This window comes from Rattus norvegicus, chromosome 2, assembly GCF_036323735.1.
Source record: "Rattus norvegicus strain BN/NHsdMcwi chromosome 2, GRCr8, whole genome shotgun sequence".
NCBI classification, from domain to species: domain Eukaryota; kingdom Metazoa; phylum Chordata; class Mammalia; order Rodentia; family Muridae; genus Rattus; species Rattus norvegicus.
Genome location: NC_086020.1, coordinates 97,024,349 through 97,046,116, shown reverse-complemented (window position 1 = coordinate 97,046,116; position 21,768 = coordinate 97,024,349). Strand labels below are relative to the sequence as shown.

The 21,768-nt window shown below is 35.5% G+C and overlaps 1 long non-coding RNA gene across 1 annotated transcript in view; it reads left to right on the top strand.

The window, feature by feature from the left end:
* LOC120100775 (uncharacterized) overlaps positions 1–21,768 on the top strand; it is a 91,343-nt gene that overhangs the window by 3,234 nt on the left and 66,341 nt on the right. The window contains exon 2 of the long non-coding RNA XR_005500799.2: positions 5,754–5,873. This is a non-coding gene — a long non-coding RNA (uncharacterized LOC120100775). The remainder of the gene's footprint in view (positions 1–5,753; positions 5,874–21,768) is intronic.

Genomic DNA, 21,768 nt, shown 5'->3' with positions numbered 1-21,768 from the left:
AAATTTGAGCTTTTGGGCTAATATCCACTTATCAGTGAGGTTTTTTGTTTGTTTGTTTGGTTTTGTTTTGTTGTTGTTGTTGTTTGTTTGTTTGTTTGTTTTTTGTGATTGGTTTAGCTCACTCAGGACATTTTCTAGTTCCATCCAAATGACTAAGAAATTCATGAAGTCACTATTTTTGATAGCTGAGTGGTACTCCACTATGTAAATGTACCATTTATGTGTATCTATTCCTCTAATGAAGGACATCTGGGTTCTTTCCAGCTTCTGGCTATGATACAAAAGGCCACTATGAACATAGTAGAGTATGTGTCCTGTTATACGTTGAAGCATCTGTTGTATATATGCCCAAGAGAGGGATAGATGGGTCCTGAGGTAGTACTATGTCCAGTTTTCTGAGGAACCTCCAAACTGATTTCCAGCTCACAATCCCACCAACAATGAAGGAGTGGTTCTCTTTCTCCACATCCTCGCCAGCATCTGCTTCACCTGGGTTTTTGATCTTAGCCATTCTGACTGGTGTGAAATGGAATCTCAGGGTTCTTTTGATTTACATTTCCCTGACGACTAAGGATGTTGAACATTTCTTTACATATTTCTCAGCCATTCACTAATCCTCAGCTGCGAAATCTTTGTTTAGTTCTGTAGCCCATTTTTAATAGGGTTATTTGTCTCTTCGGAGTCTAATTTCTTGAGTTCTTTGTATATATTGAATATTAGCCCTCTATCAGATGTAGGATTTGTAAAGATCATTCCCAATCTATTGGTTGCCTGTTTCTCCTAATGTCAGTGTCCTTTGGCTTACAGAAGATTTACACATTTATGAAGTTCCATTTGACAATTCTTGATCTTAGAGAATAAGCTATTGGTGTTTTGTTAAGGAAACTTTCCCGAGTGCCCATGTGTTTGAGGCTCTTCTCCACTTTTTCTTCTCTTAGTTTGAGTGGAGCTGGTTTTATGTGGAGGTCCTTGATCCACTTGGACTTGAGATTTGTACAAGGACATAAAAATGCATTAATTTGCATTCTTCTACATGTTGACCTCCAGCTGAACCAGCACTATTTGTTGAAAATGCTATCTTTTTTCCCCTGGAAGGTTGTAGCTTCTTTGTCAAAGATCAAGTGACAATAGGTGTGTGGGTTCATTTCTGGGTCTTCAATTCTCTTCAATCTACTTTCCTTTCTCTGTACCAATTGCTCTGTAATTCAGCTTGAGGTAAGGGATGCTGATTCACCAGAAGTTATTTTATTATTGAGGTTATTTTTCCCTGTCCTGGGTTTTTTGTTATTCCAAATGAATTTGAAAATTGTTGTTTTTAACTATATGAAAAATTGAGTTGGTATTTTGATGAGGATTGCCTTGAATCTGTAGATTGCTTTTGGCAAAATAGCCATTTTTGCCATATTATTGCTGCCAGTCCATGAGCATGGGAGATCAATTCATCTTCTGAGCTCTTCTTCAATTTCTTGCTTCAACTTGAAGTTCTTGTCGTACAGATATTCCACATGCTTATTTAGAGTCACACTGAGGTATTTTATGTTATTTGTGAATATTGTGAAGGGTGTCATTTACCTAATTTCTTTCTCAGCCATTTAATCTTTGAATAGAAGAATGATACTGATTTGTTTGAATTAATTTTATATCCAGTCACTTTCCTGAAGTCATTTATCAGGCTTAATAGTTCTCTGGTGGAACGTTTGTAGTCACTTAAGTATACTATCATGTCATCTGCAAATAGTGATATTTTGACTTTTTCCTTTCCAATTTGTATCCCTTTGACTTCTTTTTGTTGTCTGATTGCTCTGGCTAGGATTTTGAGTACAATATTGAATGAGAAGGGAGAGAGTGGGTAGCCTTGTCTAGTCCCTGGTTTTAGTAGGTTTGCTTCCCGTTTCTCTCCATTTAGTTTCATGTTGGCTATTGGTTTGCTGTACTTTTACTGTGTTTAGGTATGGGCCTTGAATTCCTGATCTTTCCAAGTCTTTTAACATTAAACGGCCTTGATGTTTTGTAAAATGCTCTCTTAGCATCGAATGACATGATCTTTTGTTTTTCCCTTTGGGTTTGTTTACATAGTGGATTACTTTGTTGGATTTCCATATGTATATTTAGCCATCCCTTCATCACTGTCATGAAGGCTAGTTGATCATGATGGATAATTGTTTTGATGTGTTCTTAGATTTTATTTGCAAGAATTTTATTAAGTTTTTTGCATCGATATTCATTAGAGAAATTGGTCTGAAGTTCTCTTTCTTTGTTGGGTCTTTGTGTGGTTTAGGGGTAAGCATACCTCTGGCTTCATAGAAGGAATTTGGTAGTACTCCTTCTGTTTATATTCTGTGGGAAAGTTTGGACAGCATTAGTATTAGGTCTTCTGTGAAGGTCTGATAGAATTCTGCACTAAACCCATCTGGTCCTTGGCTTTTGTAGGTTGGTAGACATTTAATAACTGCTTCTATTTCTTTAGGAGATAGGGGACTCTTTAGATGGTTTATCTGACCTTGATTTAATTTTTGAACCTGGTATCTGTCTAGAAAATTTCCTCCAGATTTTTCCAGTTTTGTTACATATAGGCTCTTGTAGTAGGATCTAATGGTTTTTTTTTTTAATTTCCTCAGATTCAGTTGGTATGTCTCCCTTTTCATTCCTAATTTTGCTAATTTGGATATACTCTGCCCTCTTTTTAGTCTTATTAAGGGTTTATCTATCTTGTTGATTTTCTCAACTAACCAGCTCCTGGTTTAGTTAATTCTTTCTATAGCTGTTTTGGTTTCTTCTTGGTTGCTTTCAGTCCTGATTTTGATTATTTCTTGCCATCTATACCCCTTGTGTGTATTTTCTTCTTTTCGTTCTAGAGATTTTAGGTGTGCTGTCAAGCTGCCAGTGTATGTTCTCTCTGGTTTCTTTTTGGAGGCTCTCAGAGCTAAGTTTTTGTCTTAGTACTGCTTTCATTTGGTCGCATATGTTTGGATATGTTGTGCCTTCATTTTCATTAAATTCTAAAATGTCTTTAATTTCTCTCTTCATTTTTTCCTTGACCAGGTTATCATAGGAAAGAGCATTGTTCCACTTCTATATTTATGTTCACTTTGTGTCATTTTTTGTTGTTTTGGAAGATAGTCTTAGTCCATGGTGATTTGATAGGATGCATTGAATTATTTCAATCTTCTTGTATCTATTAAGACCTGTTTTTTGACTGATTATATGGTCAGTTTTGGAGAAGGTACCATGAGGTGCTGAGAAGAAGATATATTCTTTTGTTTTTGGATGAAATCCTCTATAAACATCTATTAAATCCATTTGGTGCATAACTTCTGTTAGTTTCAATATTCCTCTGTTTAATTTCTGTTTCTATGATCTGTCCATTGATGAGAGTGGGGTGTTGAAATCTCCCACTATTATTGTGTGAGGTACAAATTGTGCTTTGAGTTTTAGGAAGGTTTCTTTTATGAATGTACATGCCCTTGCGTTTGGTGCATAGATATTTAGGATTGAGAGTTCAACTTGGATTTTTCCTTTGATGAATGAGAAGTGTCCTTCCTTATCTTTTTTGATAACTTTTGGTTGAAAGTAGATTTTTTTCGATATTAGAATTGCTACCATAGCTTGTTTCTTCAGACCATTTACTTGGATAATTGTTTTCTAGCCTTTGACTCTGAGGTAGTGTTTGTCTTCATCACTGAGGTGTGTTTCCTGTATACAGCAAAGTACTGGACCCTCTTTCTGTATCCAGTCTGTTAGTCTATGTCTTTTTATTGGGGAATTGAGTCCATTGACGTTGAGAGATATTAAGGAATAGTAAATGTTTTCTTCTGTTATTTTTGTTGTTACAGGTCGAATTATGTTTGTGTGTTTCTCTTCTTTTGGTTTTGTTGCAAGGAGATTATTTTTTTTTTTTTTGCTTTTTCTAGGGTGTAGTTTCCATCCTCATTGTTGGAGTTTTCCATCTATTATCCTTTGTAGGGCTGGATTTAGGCAAAAATATTGTGTAAATTTGGTTATGTCATGGACTATCTTGGTTTCTCCATCTATGTTAATTGAGAGTTGTACTGGATATAGTAGCCTGGGATGGCATTTGTGTTCTCTTATGGTGTTTATGACATCTGTTCAGGATCTTATGGCTTTCATAGTCTCTGGTATAAAGTCTTGTGTAATTCTGATAGGTCTGTCTTTATGTGATACTTGACCTTTCCCCTTATTGCTTTTAACATCATTCTTTTGCTTTGTGCATTTGGTGTCTTGATTATTATGCAAAGGCAGGAATTTCTTTTGTGGCCCAATCTATTTGGAATTCTGTGGGCTTCTTGTATGTTTATGGGTATTTCTTTCTATAGGATGGGGAAGTTTTCTTCTATAAATTTCTTGAAGATATTTACTGGCCCTTTAAGTTGGGAATCTTAGCTTTCTTCTATGCTTATTATCCTTAGGTTTGATCTTCTCATTGTGTCCTGGATTTCCTGAATGATTGGGGTTAGGAGCTTATGTGTTTTACACTTTCTTTGCCAGTTGTTTCAATGTTTTCTATTGTATCTTCTGCCCCTGAGATTCTCTCTTATATCTCTGGCATTCTGTTGATGATGCATGGGTCTATGACTCCTGATCTCTTCCCTAGTTTTTCTATCTCCAGGGTTGTCTCCCTTTGTAATTTCTTTATTGTTTCTATTTCCATTTTTAGGTCCTGGATGATTTTGTTCAATTCCTTGACCCATTTGGTTGTGGTTTCCTGTAATTCTTTAAGAGATTTTTATGATTCCTCTTTATGGGCTTCTACTTTTTTTTGACCTGTTTTGCCCCGTGTTTCTTTAAGGAAGTTATTTATGTCCTTCCAAAGTCCTCTATCATAATGTGATGTGATTTTTAATCCGAATCTTGTTTTTCCACTGTTTTTGGATATCCAGTATTTGCTTTGGTGAGAGAACTGGACTTTTATGTTGCCGAGTAGTCTTGGTTTATGTTGCTTATTGCTTCTAGCCATCAAGTTGTCTCTGGTGTTAGCTTATCTTGCTGTTTCTGACATTGGCTTGACCCTCCTGTAAGCCTGTGTGTCAGCACTCCTAGAGACCAGCTTTCTCCCAGTGGGATCTGGGTACAAAGAACAGTGCACTAGGTCAGCTCTATGCTCAGGCAGAAACTGGAAGGGTCCTGTGTCAGACTGCTCCTGGGTTTGTGTGACTTGAGGGCCCTAGGCAGTTCCCTCATTGCAGAAGTGGTGGTCCCACATGTGCTTGTAGGTGTGTCTGTGCTCCTTTTGACTGACTTTAAGTTCTGGGTGTAAGCAGAGATTGGAAGGATCCTCTCCCTGACTTTTTCTATGTTCTTGTGTCCAGAGGACTCTAGGAGGGTTCCTCTTGGTCCAGGAATGTGAACAAAAGATGTGTTCTCCCCTGAGCTCTCATGACTGTCTATACTTCTGAGAGTCCAGCTCTCTTCCCCCATGGGATTTAGGTACAGAGAGCTATGGCACCTTGTTACTTCCAGGCGCAGGCATAAACTGCAAGGCTCAAGATTTTGAGCTTCTCTTTAGAATTCTTTAATCTTAATAAACTTTACTAAGAACTTGTGCCTTAAAGGCATTGGACTAAAGAGGAATTTGCCACAATACTGAGGAAAGGGAGTCAGACTATATATGTCTTCAGTTATGTTTTCTAGAATATTTATATTGGCATCAAAATTATCTTTTACTCCTATGAAGAAGCCTCAGGGTTTAGTGAGACTCTGTTCTAATAACTTCATTGTGCTTCATATTCCAACAGAGGCTTTAGGTGAAGATTAAGCATGGACTGGATTTGGATACATTTCTCTTACTTGTAGCTTAAACTAGGAGGAAAACTCATCTGGCTCGCTCTGGAAAAAGTACCCGTGAGCACAAAATAGTAAGCTGGGCTTTGGAATGGATTTTGTTTGTTTGGGTGTTTGCTTGATTGTTGGTCTGTCCTTTGCCTCCTCTCTGTGTTAGATCATGAGTAGATTTTCTTTAGTCTTCAGAATGAGGGCACAGTAGCAATCTTAGAATTGAAACTCATGTGAGTTTGCTTACCTGTACCATGGCTATGTCCTCCAGGTTCTGCATACTCAGGCTCTTTCTGACTGATTTTTGGGAGTTCTCATTTAAGCCATCAGTTTTTCCAGGGATGGCTCCAAGTGGGGAGGTTCTACTTACAGCTTTCTTTTCTAACACACTGCTTTCTATGTATTTCTGCTATACCAGATGCAGAAGTTTGTACTGTGATCTATATCCTCTGATGAATTTAACAAGATTTTGCTGATGTCTTATTCTGTCTAGCTTTTTACTTGCTGTTAATACCCCCATGTCCATGTGTCACACCAGAAATTAGAATTCAAAGGTGAAAAGTTTGAGATGAAAGAAAAAACTTCAAATTTTCTCAAGCTGAATAAATACAAATGTCAAGAGAATAAAGAATTTACTGATCAGAGTTCAACATAAGTGAGTGAAATGTTTTAAGAGAATGTACTTATAAGTGAATATTAGAGCTAGAATAAAGGATAATCATGCTACAATACACAGACACAGAGAGGTTACTTAACAAGGGGAACTAGAGGGATGCATGGATCTCCCTGGGAAGGAGACATAGAATATATTTTGTAGGTGGACTGTTATCAAATATGGATGGGAGAAGGAAGGATCAGACGAAGAGGATGGAGGGAGAGAGTACTAGGAAACAAGACTGTATTTGGGGGCATCTGGATGCTAAGGTAAAAACTTAGTGCAAGGGAAACTCTCAGGAACTCATAAGTGTGACCATAGAGAAGACTCCTAGTAATGAGAGATATGGAGCCTGAACCAGTCATCTTCTATAGCCAGGCAAGTCTTCCAGTGGAAAAATTGGGGTGTCAGCACAGTCACAAGATATGCAGAAGTAAAGAGGACTGGTGGGAGTGATCCATCAAAACTGGTCCAACTTGGTCCTATGTCCAAAGAGGAAACACACTCCTGACTCTGCCTAGAAAGATAGAATCAGAGGCTATATAGCACAGAGACCTATGATAGAACCAAACATGACCAGCAAACAAACAAATAACAAAATTCTGCTGGATATACTTATAAAACCAAACCTAGTGTAATCATCATCAGAGAGGCTTCATCCAGCAACTGATAGGAGCAGATGCAGAGCCCAATAGCCAAAGGTTAGGTAGAGCTCTGGAAATCCTTCTGAAGGGGTGCAGGTAGAGATTGTAGAGGCCAGAGGAGTCAAGAACATCACAAGAACAGGCCCCACAGAACCAACTAACCAAGGCTCATAGTGGCTCTTAGAGACAGAACGGAAAATCACGGAGCTTATCTGGATCTAATCTAGGTCATCTGAGTATATGTAACAGTTGTGTAGCATGGTGTTCTTGTCAGACTCCTAACAGTGGTAGTGTAGGCTATCTTTGTCTTTTTTATTGCATTTGGAACCCTTCTGCTTATACTGGGTTATATAAGCTTTAATATAAATTAGGACATGCCTAATCTTATAATTTGATATGCCATGTATGGTTCATATCCCTGGAGACCTGATGTTTTATGAAAGGTAAGGAGGAGGAGTATATCTGGGGAAGAATGGAGGGTAAGCAGGGAGAAGGTGAGGGAGGAAAATTTTAGTCAGGATGTCAGTAATATATAAATAAATAAAAATGGAAAACAGAAAAAAGATTTTGGCATGGCATTAAAACTTTTTAACTGAAAGTAAAACTTAAAGTCTAACTCCCTCCCACATTGGGAAGGTGCTAATTGTATTATTCTTGCTATTTATAAGGTTGATTTTTGGTGTTTAATTGGAATGCAGTCAGCTTTGAAAACAAAGTTGAAAAGAAATAAAAAGTACAAAACTTCAAGCAATTCATCTATCCACTCTTAACTGAAAGAGAGACAAAGGCACAGCTCTTCATCAATTCACCCAGTTAATAAACATCCCCTTATGTGGAATGTTTGGGTATCAGATGGAAAACAGCGGGAAACCTTCTGTCATGCTAAGACAGGAAACATGTTGGAAACAGAAAACACTCTAAGAGATTGTGTCACATAAATGTTCATCAGTGATCCATATGGATGGAAAAATCCTGATGAATCAGAAAAATAAGATAACTTAATCTATGCATATTAATCAGTTTCTTTATTAAATCTTTAATATTCTATTAGAAATATACATCTATCTGAGCCAATAGTGTTTAAGCTTTACTCATCTTGAAATATAAGTTATTATAAGAGCAATAGTCTCATCAGAAAATGCAGTGGTATTAATATTGTTTGAGAATGTCATATTGTCTCTTAATAACTTTTATGTAATAAGAAAAAAAGACTTGGCATATGGGACAGAGTAAAGAATCCTATCAATATGAAAAGGAATTGTGCTGATCCAAATTTCTAGAGTTACCCAGAGATAAGCCCCTTTATTGGCTGTCCAATGCAGAGTGGTTAGCTTTAGAACAATATACACAAAAAAAATAAAAATATGTGTGTGTGTGTGTGTGTGTGTGTGTGTGTGTGTGTGTGTGTATGTGTTCATTGTTTTTACACTATAACCTTAAGAATGAGAGGCATGGGAAGGATTTGAGTAAGAGCAGCTGGGAATTACTGGATGGAGGAAAACAGAGGGAAATTAAAGAATTCTATTTCGATTAAATACACTAAAATGGAAAGCTGTTGTAATTGGAAAAGGAGTTTATATGGAATTCAAGTTGAACTCTAAAGTCTGAAGTCTAAGCAGAGAATCTCTTTAAAATCAAGTCCAGTTTGTGGCCGGTATTATCTACAGATAAACATTTGATCTACCCCTGAGTAAAGTGAATTATTAGGCCCAAGGAAAAGTGTGGAAAGGAATTTGGGAAAGCACTTATACATATCAGCTATGATACATAGAACTATTTAGAAACTAATAATGTTATTGTTAATTTTTAATTTTGATTTAGTAGCTACGTATGCTTAATAATTATTCTTAATTATAATTATTGACATAATTACTACTTTCTCATATCTATCCTTTAAGAAAAATGTGTTAGTGAAATAATACATACATTTTTTATTATTTGTGTTAAAAAGTACCAACTGTAAATAAATATTTTTGTGGAAGAATATAGTATCATTATCTCAGTAAAGGTGTGTGAGGTTTTCTGAAAATGGCATCCAATGTAATCTAAAGAAAATTATTATTTTGATACTGTCTTTTTTGAATATAGGTGTAGCGAAATAAAGAAATGCAGGCACATACAAGCATGTCAGAATCTTAATGACAAACACTTAGCATTCATGAATGAAAATACTACTTTATCCAAAAATGGATACTAATTTTTGATAATTTGCAATGAAGTAAGATGTAACAGAGTTTATAAATGAGCAGTAAAATATATCAGCCAGAAAAGATCCATGTTACTTTTATACACAAATCTTATTAATGCACATCCCATAACTTCAATGGATTTTACTATGAATAATTTGCAGATATAATTAATGTGTTAAAGAGTATATTCTAAATTAGTAAAATCAGGTGTTATTCCAATTTCATCTGATATAATCTGTTAAGGTGTTTTTAAGATTACAACTTTTTTCATGAAAATTTAGGATTCTAAACAACAGTGAGGACTTCATTGTTTTTCTTTTCTTAGACCTGTTCTTCAAGGCAGTACAATCTGGGTTGTTTTATTTTGCAATCCAACTGTGAAAGTCAACACACACCGTTTGCACCATGGACACACACACACACGCGCGCGCACACACACACACACACACACACACACACACACACACACAGCTCTGAGGATCAAATACATAGCTTTATGCTTGTACTTCCTAGGGAAATGTTCTACATCCATCTCTCTAGATATCTGTCATTTTGTCCATCTATCTATTTGTCTATCTTTCTGTCCATTTATCTGTCTAGGCATCTAACTATCTATCTATCTATCTATCTATCTATCTATCTATCTATCTATCTATCTATCTACCTATCTATCCATCCAACTATCCATTTATCATCTATCTATGTACATATCTATCTATCTATCTTTCATCTATCAAATCTGTCTATATCTCTATGTACATATGTTTTGAATTACTATCTCTAAGAAAGGTTTTGTCACATAATTTTCACAGAACATGTTCATCATGGTTTATATGTGAAAATATATGATTTTCCTTATAAGTATAAAATTATAAATCATAAAACAGTAATACATTGTATTCCAATTTCCTTTCTCATGGTAAATTTTTCTGAGTGAAGAATGATACAATTATGTGGAGAAGCAGGGATGAAGCAAAGAAGGGCAGGCTGACAGGAGCCGGATGTAGATCGCTCCTGAGAGACACAGCCAGAATACAGCAAACACAGAGGCGTATGCCAGCAGCAAACCACTGAATTCAGAATAGGACCCCCATTGAAGGAATCAGAGAAAGAACTGGAAGAGCTTGAAGGGGCTCGAGACCCCATAGGTACAACAATGACAAGCAACCAGAGCTTCCAGGGACTAAGCCACTACCTAAAGACTATACATGGACTGACCCTGGACTCTGACCTCATAGGTAGCATTGAATAGCCTAGTAAGAGCACCAGTGGAAGGGGAAGTCCTGGGTCCTGCTAAGACTGAACCCCCAGTGAACTAGATTGTTGGGGGGAGGATGGGGAGGGGAACACCTATAAAGAAGGGGAGGGGGAGGGATTAGGGCGATGTTTGCCCGGAAACCAGGAAAGGGAATAACACTCGAAATGTAAATAAGAAATACTCAAGTTAATAAAAAAAATAAATAAATAAGAAAAAAACTGAAAAAAAATAAAGATATCATTTTGTCAGCTTTCCTTCACCAGTTCATGGTAGAAATATTGAGTTTATTCCCAAAGCATTTATTTTGGGGGGCAATGAAATAATTCATGAAAGCAAACACAGAATTTGCAGGAAATCTGAAATTAAATGTGGCTACAGCTAAGAATGTATTTCAGAAGCATAAAATATGTATGAAATTATGTAAATAAGCTGGAAAAAGGATTCCAGCTAAACTTGACCACTAGTTTTCTGAAGGTTTGCCAAATTCCAAATAAAGGTTCATTGAGTAAAATGTTTAGACATCTGGATACTTATTCTTGAAGTTTTATAAGTGCATTCTGCATGGAGTTTGAGGTATGGCTATCTAAGCTGCTGTTTCCACTGCAGTAGAATAGTTATCCTTAGTAATTTCCTGTTTGTCATCTTCCTTTTAACCAACTGATGATCAAAGATACAGTATTTTTTCAACTGGTTTTCCTGCCTAATTTTCTAGTTAGTGTTTTAGCAGGCTTGCCTTGGCAAGCAAGGTTTCTCTTTGACCTATTCATGCTTTCAGTCTTTAATCTTTGTCTTGCCAGAGCTATGCGAGTTATTAAAATTAAATAGAACACTGTGAAAAATATTAACAAACTTAAGCAGTTCACTGAATTTAATGTTTATAATTATTTTTCCAGTCATGATCATGTCACAGGAGACTCTTTGAATACAGAATAAATCTTATGCAAGTTCAATCTGTAATAAAACCAGGAAATTGGCATTATAATCTATATAACCATCTTTCACAAATCTCCTATGCACAAATCTGTGTAGGACAAAATGTACTTTTCTCAGTTCTATTATGTAAGTCACATTTGGTGTCCTTATTATTTCACTGGGAATCTTCCAGGCTGATCGGAGCTCAGTCAACATTTACTTAATCACATATTAATAAAATGCAGACAGTTAGGACAGGATTTGAGACATGGATTTACACAGTTAATGCAACTTCTACATAAAGAAATTGGAATTCACACAAGTTAAACATATGTTCCATGGAAATTGATGTGTTTCCACAACTGTGCTCAATCTACCACCATGTTGTTTCTCACTTGTTTTTCAATGACAATCAAAATGTATTCAAACATATGGTAAATATAAGGCCACACACTACCACAAAACAGAAATGTCTGCACACCAAATTTGAAAATAATTCAAAACTTGAATTCACAAATGTTCTGGGTCTGGTGACACATAGAGGAACAGTTCACTCTTGATTACATCATCTAGTGTTTTCTGTGTGTATATGCAAAAGAAATACTAAGACCTGCATATTTATTTGTCACAGTAATGCCATGTATTAGCAGACACTTTGGCTATTTTTTTTTATTTTGTTTATGGGCAACTAGAAACTATAATCCTCTTACATGCTTATTATTATGAATAAAGATATATATATGTACATATATATAGAGAGATGCATTTAATTTTGTTTCCTCAGAATTGCTTTAATGAAAAATAATTATATGCAAATGAATAAATATGATATATCTATTCTACTCAAAGTATTACTGTTAAGAACAGGTAATTCATGGAAACATTTCTACAAAAAGTACTCAGTAGTTTGTTATAGATCATAGTAATAGAAATAATTATATAAATTAAAAAATTCAAGTGAGCATTTCAGCTTATATTTCTTGTCAGGTGTGAAAACTGAACTCAAAAGGCAAACATAGACTTTAAGAAGCTACCTGAAAATGATAGCCTTTCATAGTTTTGAATTCTGGGAAATGTGTTACTACAAAATAAACTTGCCATTGTGAAAAGATAGAGTAGCCTATATTCCACATATTGCGTTATAATATTGTTGTTAAATTCTAATTAGTCTGAAGGCAAATGAAAGATACAGTTATTAAAATACAATTTCAATAGTTTTTCTCTGTCTTCCCTTGCTCAATCTCTTTTCCCTACCATTAAATTTCCCTGAGGAAATCCTTGCTCCCACTCTGTAGCACATCAATGTCCTCACTGCCGTTTCCTTCCACAATTACAGAGAAGTTTTAAAAGTCAGTAGGCATGGATAGATGAACTCTTAATCACAAAAGATATTCCTCCTGAATACCTGATAAAGGCAAACATTACCTTTATCAAACAAGTATCAAATAAAATATATATTCAAAAGCAATTAATTATTTTTAGAATATTCCCATTACAAAAATAAATATAAAAATATGAATTGGGCTTAAACATGTCATCTGATTTCTTAACAGACAAAAAAAAAAGACTCCACAAGAACCCTAAGAATTAAAACAGTGACACCTTTAAAGAATTGAGGAAATGGAAAATAGCTCTACTAAAAGAATCCTGTAAGATCAACCAATACTTAAATGAGAAAGTCCCATAAATAAATCTTTAATTTATGAAAACTGTACATTTCAAGTAAATTCTTTAGTTATTGTTGAGTCAATTTCTTGTTATGTTTTCTGGGGTGACCTCACACGAAATTTCTTTCTGCCTAATTCCTGTTTTGCTTAGATAAAACTTTAGCTGCACAAAATAGAGCTTAAAAATCTAATAAAAATATATGAAAGAGCAGAGTAAAATGATATAAAATTATATGTTCTTCCTTAATACAACTTGTTGAGAACATATTATAACAGGAAGTACCCACTATTATAAATACACTAGACTAAATACATCTGGAATTGTTTAATCCATATTAGACAATATGGAGAGGAGGTTATAATGTAGAGGGTCTGGAATTGCTAGAACAAATCTAAATCATCGCGGTTTTGTTTCTGTCTTGTTTTTCTAAATATAGACTCTTACTCTAATTTTGTTCAAAAGAATACCCACTAAAATTTTAATTTGTGAAGGCTTGTTCTTGTAAACTCTCAAGATCTTTGGAGAGCCAAGTTATGACAGCCAATCATAGCCAGAGAAAAATATCTCATTACAATTTTAATCATATGAGGACCAATAAATGAAGATAACTTCCTCAAAAGTTAATCATTTATCTGAAGAAAAGATACATCCTTGCAGGAAAAGATCATATCAAACATTTCTCTGACTTTTATAGAAGATAGAACATTCGTCTAAAACTCAGATGACATATCAAAACAAGGAACACAGCACACAGACTGTCATTTTTATCCAACACATATATACACACACCATATAGAATTTTTTTAAAAATATTTAATTTTAGGAAAGAAATCTAAAACCAGTTACAAAATAACAGAATAACAATGCCATAACTAGTTGTCTTTCATGACCAACAAATTTCTAGCACAAGACATGGGTTACATACAATTACGTTCTTAGTGAACGAGGTCTCATGAAAACCCCCAGACAAGTGAGATGAGTGTCAAGTCTATAAAGATAAAGTGATGGGAAGTATATGTTGCTGAAGACAGTGCTTATATATGTCATTGAGCACAGAACAGATGAAATGAAGCCTAACTAGACCCCTCATCCCTACTGACTAGTGTTTATTATAATGGAAAGCTCACTGGACACTACCAAAAATGAAAGTAAATATCGACCCAGCTACAAACCCTCTGATCTATCATGATCATTTCCCTGCATGATCCCTGTTGTAATAGTGGTACAAATTTGGGAGTAACCAAGTACTACTTGGTTGGATATGAGGGTCGACTACATGAAATACAATTCATCACTGGCATTGCTCAGGTGTCGAGATAGAACATGGGTCTAAAGATATGAAATACAATTTATCCTCTAAAGGGACATAGCACCAAGTTTTCTCCTTGTTATGTCATCATCAGAGAAACTTCCCCTTCATTTAGGTGAAAACTTACAAAGACCTAGAACTGGACAATGTGAAAAATAAGAGACCTTTGAATGCTCAGTCCTAAATGGAAATTCTTCAATAAACCCTTACACCCAGGGAGCAGAGAGTTCTGTACAACAGGAGAAGAGGAGCCAGAGGGAATAGAAAACACCAAGTGTCTTCCAGAAACAACAGGACTGATTCATATATGAATTTACAGAGTATGTGGCTTCATGCACAGAATTCCTGCAGGCCCTGCTGCAGGAGTTCAAAATAGAGGACATCTCAGAGATGAGATTAGGAAGCAAGGATTTAAACTACAATTATACCTGTGGTCAGGAGTTACTTTGACACAAGGGCTGGTAAAACATCACAAACACTACAAATTGAGCTTTGTATATGTGTTTCCCCCCCCCTCTCTCTCTCACTCTCTCACTCAGTATCTTTCTGTTTATCATGATTTTTGTTTTTATTACACGGTAAAGTTGAGGTCTAAAAAAATAACTCCTGTGCCTAGGGTTTAAGAATCACTATGGTAAAGAGAGAATTTCAGAGAGTGCTTACTGTGTCGTTGTTTCACAATAATGTCAGAAGCTACAGCTATACAACTTCATTGGCATCACTCCTTAAACATGAGCAGAGCAAGAGAAAACAGTAAACATGCTAACATAACATTAGAGAGACATAAAGGAGACATAAAATAAACTGACATAAAGAGAAAAGCCCATGGGGCTCCCATCTTATATGAAATAATATAGAAAAGTAAAGAATTGTGAGAATGAAAGGAAGGCTGATCAACTGGTTAGAAAATACCAAATAGTCAAATCCAAAAACCTGCCTGAAGAAAAGCTAGAACCTTCCAGGAGACAGATCATATCACCAAACATTTTTCAACAGTAACTAAAGAATTTACCTAAAATATAGACTATTGTTGAGTTTACATTTCATTTATATACAAGTAACATCATTCAGAATAAGCAAGTATACTTATGTATTTAGAAATATGTATATACATACTTGGATGTATCAACAACAAATTCAAAAGGATGTTATAGACTTGAAAGACAGCAGTGAAGTACATGTGGGAGGGGTTGTGATATATATTAATCTCAAAAAATAAATAGAAGTTTATATAACCATAACCAGGTGGCAACTGCCAAGAGAAGGAAAATCAATTAAATTACTAGGCTGGAATTAGGTAGTGATAGAATTTCTGCTTAGCATGAGGGAAACCATAAGGTTGGGAGCCAGCATTGCAGTTGTTCTATCCACATGAGAGTTGCTCTTGGCATTGTGACAAGTTGTGGATTTATGTAATGGTCTATATATGTGAATAATAGATATTTTTGTGAAGAGGGTTGACATCTGCACTTACGTAGGGGATAAAGTATAAGGGTTTAGAACGTACTTAGAAATCATACTAGTTTAGGAAATTTTCAGTGGTAGGTTCTCTGCTAGGGTTCATTTTTGACGAACCACAGGTAATTGGCTAAGTTCACATCGGCAGACATGGATACCTCATTTTGAATGGGAATTAAGTCCAACTAGAGGACTGTCAGTTACCTCCAAGATATGATGCCACTAATGTGCCCTTGGAAATCTCTTACCATGCTGATCTTCATTGTGGTTCATAGGCTTTATAGCTAAGTATATGTATTGGTTAGTTTTCACCCTGGATATCACCCTTGAAAGCTAGTCCTTGGAGAAGAGTCTTCCAGGTGATTTCTCCAAGTCAATATATGTAAAGTCTTTAGCAACAGAGCTCAAGTTCTATGAAAAGGCAAACACACTAGCCTCTATCATTGTGCAAGTTTCTTTGATTCCACTGACTATGAACTTGAAGTGACTTCCATGTCTGACATTATGGTGGTCAACCTCACCTGATTCAGTTAAATTGCAACTTTTATACATAAGGCTAAGGGAATATTATAGAACAAAGGGGTAGAGCAGAAAGATTGTAAGAGCCAGAGATAAAGGTGTGCATTGTGAAATACTTCCGACTATACATGACTAGAAATCTACAATAATGAAATCTTAAAACTTGGATGCCTAATCAAAACCTTTCCACTGAAAACATAGGTGAACATGTAAACATAATAAGGGTAATTGCGAAAAATCTTACTCCTGGACAAAGACTCTACAACCAAGTATTAAATGCTAAGAAAATAGAAGCCATCTTCTTTATTAAAAAAAAAAAACACTTTGAAAGGACATCCATTCCTAAGTGGTCAATCCAAAACACATAGACATATTGCCAACTCAGAAGGATGTACCTATGTTATGATAGATAAGATTGCAGTATAAATAAGAAATTTTTTAAAGTCAGAAGGGGAGGGGGAGGGATTAGGGGGATGTTTGCCCGGAAACCGGGAAAGGGAATAACACTCAAAATGTATATAAGAAATACTCAAGTTAATAATAAAAAAAGTCAAAAATATAAATTAAATATTTTAATTATATATGACAATAATTGAAGATGAGAGAGTATCCATCCCTGAAATCCTACATATTTACATGGCTTTGTAGGGAATAACTACGTTATATTTGTATATCCAACATACACACACACACACACACACACACACACACACATATGCAAACACACAAACACACATATCATATATGGTAACAATTAAAAAGTAGAATTCACGAATTTGAAAGAACAAGGGTTATATATAGGAAGGGTTGTAAGATAGAATTGGAAGGGACAGAAATGGTTTAATTACATTATAATTACAAAAAACAAAAACATAAAAAAAGAATGGAGACACATGGGTGGGGAGCATGAGGGCTAAAGATAATACAAGTGCAGGACTAATACATCATAATTCTCAAAAAATTAAAGAAAAATTAAGATATTACAGAATAATTTTTAATTAACAAAATTTAAAATAACATAAAAATGATTTAGAGAAAAATTAGGCACATAAAAAGATTAGATAACTGAAAAAGAGATGGGGTGAGAATTAATATAACCATTGTCACAAAGCAGGAATGGAAAGTGCAAAGAATGCCAACAAACCAACATGCATTAATGAGTTTGAAAGAGAAGGACAAAGACAAGGAGGCAAACTGTGTTAGAGTATTTTTGAAAATTGTTGAAAAACATGAAACCATATATTGAATAATCTCCTAAATTATAAACTTAATCAGTGAACACATGCACAAACATTGGTAAAGCATATTTTTTCAAAAGTAGTACGATGAGAAGTACCTGGTTCCTCTAGAGCAATGATATCTAGAAATGAACCATACTGTTATAAAACATAATTAAATGCCTCCAATTAAATTAGTTCAAAATGGGTAAAACAAAGAGACCAAAAGGAAGATTCAACTATAAACCACCGCAGAGGGGAAAAAACAAAGCAATGTGGTTTAATTTATGTTTGATAATATATTATAATGCCATCTTGCATGGTACCTCATAGATATTAAGAGAAAAACATTGTAACATTTTTGGAAAATATATCATGTAATTTGGTCCTAAGGGCAAGAAAAGGTCCACGTGATAGAGAATAACTTTTCACTGTGATGATTTTGGGCTGATAGAGTTTTCAGAATCTTGGATTAATGGATGTCTTTTTTTAATCACCGAAGGGAGTATTGCTCTAGTGATAGATTCAATAGATTCAATGATAGATTCTTTTTTTATGTTTATTCCATGTTCTAAAGGTAGAAAGTTTAGGCCCAACACATGCTCATGACATACAGTGTTACCGCAATAGAAATAAGACCAGACAATCATGAACTAAAGTTCTTCACTAAAACTATGTGACAGAAAAAAAAAAACTTCTTTACAAATTGATTACCTTGAGATTTGTCAGGTTAATGCAAAATTATCAATACATTGGCATACTCACTAGACCAAATTAATCACATTTGGAGAGCATAAAAATTAACCAGCTAAAGTTTTATAGGAATATTAGTTTTTGAAACAAGTGAGTAAAAAGCAGTAAAATCCTTACAAACCAGTATTCATAGGCTGAGATGCAAAAACCTTGAGAATCAGAATGATATTTTATTGATTGCTGCGTGTTAAGATTTTGATACTTCGATGGAAGAGAAATTGCTAACAGTTCAAGACCGATTATAAACGCTGGAGAGAAAGTAGTAAGACATGCCTTCTGAAATTAGACACCGATTCAGAAAGTATACCATTCCATTTTTTTTGGTTCTTTTTTTTCGGAGCTGGGGATACCATTCCATATTTAATACCTTTAATAACTAGTAGTTTTAATTTGTAACAGTCCTCAGTATGTACTTAAAGGAATCAGACACTACTATGACTTTAATCTAACATATATCCTGCAGGCTTATGGGTTATACTACTTTTATATGATGTGAAACTAATTTGGGAGGTGCTGAAATCCTTAGTGGGTATGGGGGTCTGTAATACTAGGGATCTAAGTAGAGTCTATTGAAAGTTATAGCTACTGGTTTGAATCTTGCCTTGCTCTCTGCATCCTATCCACCTTAATGTGAATAGAATCTACTACATGCTCTAGACACCATTCTTTCCCATCCATGATTATTGCCTCAACCCCTCTGAAACCATTGGCCACAATAAATCCTTCTACCTTTATTCCCTCTTCTCAGTTGTGGGCTTCATGACATAAACATAACTAATATAGGAAATTAGTAACAAAATATAGGGAGGGCAATTGATATAACTAAGCCTGACTGGTTTCTAAATATTTGGGAAGAATTTTCTAGGAGAAATTTGGGGAAAAAATGGAGATACAGTTCTGTTCAATATTTTTAAAGAGTTTAATGGGTGAGTCTGATAAGATTCTGGAATGAAGCCAGAACAATAAAAAAAAAACAGATAGTAAACATGGTGTTCATGAATGCCACATGTTAACAAAAAGTCTTTTTTGTATCCTAGCGGAGGATTTGTTTACTCTTTGGCCATGTGTTCAAAATTTGAGTGAAGCAAAGTTGTAAAAAGAAGAGGAATACATTTTGTAGAAGTAATCAAATGAGAATACTATTTAAACAGTGGCCTGATAATTGACAGCCGATTTTAAACAGGTTTTTAGTGAGAATCGGGGAACAATGGTTTACAATACTTTGTCCAGCCAAGTAGTTCAAGTAAACTTAAAAGCTGGTGACAAGGGGACAGGAGGGGCTTAGGGGATACTAAAGAGAAGGCAAGCAAATTGCATTGGGAAAGTAAGAAGAGTGTCCCAAGGGCACTTCCAGAATTGATGACAGTGCCCTCCATCTGCCACTGCCGCAGTCATCAGTGTACAAAACTAAAACCTCATTTGTATGACTAGTCTTTAAAAGGATACCACCCCTTTAAATGCTATACTTGCTTGAGGTCATCTGAGTAAGTTTTTCCCCTGGTCTACCCGTACAGATATTGATATTCACTGTGTTTATGGTCCAAGGTAACACAAGTACTACTTAAAGTTGTAACAAACTGAGTATTGACTACATGCTATCATTCAGTTTCACGGGAATGCAAGAAATAAGAGTGATGAGGTCATGGATGATTCCTGTAAGATTTTGACAACACATGGGCAGTCAGACATGTTTATGAAGTTTAACTATTTGCCAGGAGACAATGACATGGTCATGTGTGAAATTCTGAGTGTGAAATTTCAAAGGAGACCTAAAAATGTTGGATATGTCTGGAACATGCAATGTATGTCATGAAAAACAATAGCTATCATATAGAGACACGTTCTCAGAGCTCATTGTGCTGTGAATGACATGATCACAGAAGTGAGGAAATTTGAGTCTATTAGAACTCGTATCTTGATAGTGTATGTCCTAAGAAAAGGGCATAAAACTACAAGATGCAAACTTCATCCTCTTGGATTGGGGCTTTTTCTGTGGAATTGTTTATAAATGATGACATTACTTTTTGAAATGGGAATGTTCACCCCTTCCAATGTGATTTAATTGTTTTTCATTTTTATGGACCATTGTCAAGAAATTAAACTAAGTTTCAGTAGAAACTATGGACACCTAGACTTTTGGATGATGATAGTGTTGATAAGAATTTTGGAACTCTTTTTTTTTTTTCTTTTTTTTTTTTTTTTTTTATTAACTTGAGTATTTCTTATATACATTTCGAGTGTTATTCCCTTTCCCGGTTTCCGGGCAAACATCCCCCTCCCCCCTCCCCTTCCTTATGGGTGTTCCCCTCCCAACCCTCCCCCCATTGCCGCCCTCCCCCCATAGACTAGTTCACTGGGGGTTCAGTCTTAGCAGGACCCAGGGCTTCCCCTTCCACTGGTGCTCTTACTAGGATATTCATTGCTACCTATGGGGTCAGAGTCCAGGGTCAGTCCATGTATAGTCTTTAGGTAGTGGCTTAGTCCCTGGAAGCTCTGGTTGCTTGGCATTGTTGTACTTTTGGGGTCTCGAGCCCCTTCAAGCTCTTCCAGTTCTTTCTCTGATTCCTTCAATAGGGGACCTATTCTCAGTTCAGTGGTTTGCTGCTGGCATTCGCCTCTATATTTGCTGTATTCTGGCTGTGTCTCTCAGGAGCGATCTACATCCGGCTCCTGTCGGTCTGCACTTCTTTGCTTCATCCATCTTGTCTAATTGGGTGGCTGTATATGTATGGGCCACATGTGGGGCAGGCTCTGAATGGGTGTTCCTTCAGTCTCTGTTTTAATCTTTGCCTCTGAATTTTGGAACTCTTGAAGACAAAGGAAACTCATTTTGTGTTCTTTGATGGACATGAGTCCTTATGGGTCCCTAGCCAGAATATTATGGTTAGACATGAAATGTTCTTCACAGACTTATATTTCTAATATTTCTTCCCTACCCTCTGACACTCTATTTTTGACCATGGAATCTTTAGAAGGTGGGTACTGGCTAGTGGAACTAGATCACTGGCATAAACCTTCATAATTATCTTCTGCTTCCTGCAGCTCTGTGTGCAACATTGACTACCACAGTTTTCTACTGCCATGAACTGAATTGCTCTTTGTGTCTTTCCAGTCAAAAAATCCTATACTCATCCAAGACTGTGGCAAAGTAAATATTTCCTTCTGTAAGTTATCTCTGTCAAGTACTGTTATGTACAATGAGCTAAGAACACCACATAATGGAGATAATTTCTCACTCATTCTTATCAATAGTATGGTGTATAATTGCTAAATTATAAAATACAATAAGTCCTAGGTGGAACAATAAATGTTTGTAAGTATATACATGTGTTTATCATATAAATATAATAAACAATATACAGTATTTATTATGTTATAATATAGCTACATAATTTG